Source organism: Ipomoea nil, unplaced genomic scaffold, assembly GCF_001879475.1.
Source record: "Ipomoea nil cultivar Tokyo-kokei standard unplaced genomic scaffold, Asagao_1.1 scaffold2653, whole genome shotgun sequence".
Classification (NCBI taxonomy): domain Eukaryota; kingdom Viridiplantae; phylum Streptophyta; class Magnoliopsida; order Solanales; family Convolvulaceae; genus Ipomoea; species Ipomoea nil.
This window is the reverse complement of record NW_017619081.1, coordinates 1,093,615-1,095,000: the sequence shown is the minus strand read 5'-3', so window position 1 is coordinate 1,095,000 and position 1,386 is coordinate 1,093,615.

The following is a 1,386-nucleotide window of genomic DNA, read 5'->3' as shown; positions in this document are numbered from 1 at the left end:
TTGTGTATATTGTGTGCCTGAAATTTTAGATTGTGTGTATTCATGTACAAGTGCACGTACATGGTCTCATGAGAGAGGTGGTGTCATTTGATCACTAATCTATATGTGTGTGTTACACACAATCTAACGTTGGCGTGATTATTTAGAGTTGTGGAGTGTATAAATAAATAAAATAATCACATGCAATGTAATGTTAAATTACATACAAGAATTTCTAATCGGGAAGTAATTAATTGTTTTATCACAAGTAACAGAAGCCTCTGCTAGCTGTAGTTCAACTAGCTAGATTAGTGAGGCATAGGGCAAAGCATTATTAGTTGACAAGGACATAGCCAGAATGGCCACTTTCCCTTGAAGTGCCCCAAGAGAATCAATCATCTTTCTCCTGAACAAGATCAGATAGCTAGGTTGACCCATTGAGGAAGTTGGAAGTCAAGCTACATTAGCATTTAGCAAATAGATATAATTCCAAAATGTCATGAATTAAAGATCAGGAGATCTCCCAATACACCAAAATGCTAATTACTAAAGATTTGGCTTATGCAAGTAATCATCCTTAACCAGTAGAGTGCAGTTAGACACCACTTACATGCAAAGCCTATAATCCTAGGGATGTCAATCTAAGTCCGAAACGATGAGGTGACTTGATAAGATTGAAAATTTTTAGGGTTAGGACTGAAATATTTTAGTCCGAAACGATTCTGTACGTCATCAAAGGCTTCGTAAAAATATCTACAACTTGACACTCACTTGAACAGTATGCAATGTTGATTTGTTTTTGAACAACCGAGTCTTTGGTTTTGTGATACTTGATATCAATATGTTTGCTACGACCATAAAAGACAAGATTTTTGGATAACGAAATTGCAGACTTGTTGTCACAGAAAATAGTTATAAGTGCTTATTGCTTCTCTTGTAAAAATTCCAAAATTTTCCTCAACAGCTTAGCCAAACTGCTTGATTAGCACAATTTGCTACTGCAATGTATTATGCTTCTGTTGTTGAAAGTCCTACAATCTACTACCTCTTTGAAGACCAAGAAAATATAATTGAACCAAGATAGAAGGCATATCCCAATGTGCTTTTTTTGGTCTCAACATCTCCAGCTCAATCATTGTCTATATATCCAACAAGTTTCACAACTTCATTAGTCGAGTAAAAAACACTGTTATTACTCATACCTTTGACATATCGCATAATTCACTTTGCTGCAGCTCAATGTGATTCTTTTGGTTCCTCCATATCTGCTAGGTATTCGAACTCCAAAAGAAATATCTAGCATTGTAGCCACTAGATATATACCTCAAACTCTCAATTAAGCATTCTTACCACATTCATCTTTGGACACCTTCAACTTTTCAGCTACCAGAGTTAAAACTAGTTTAG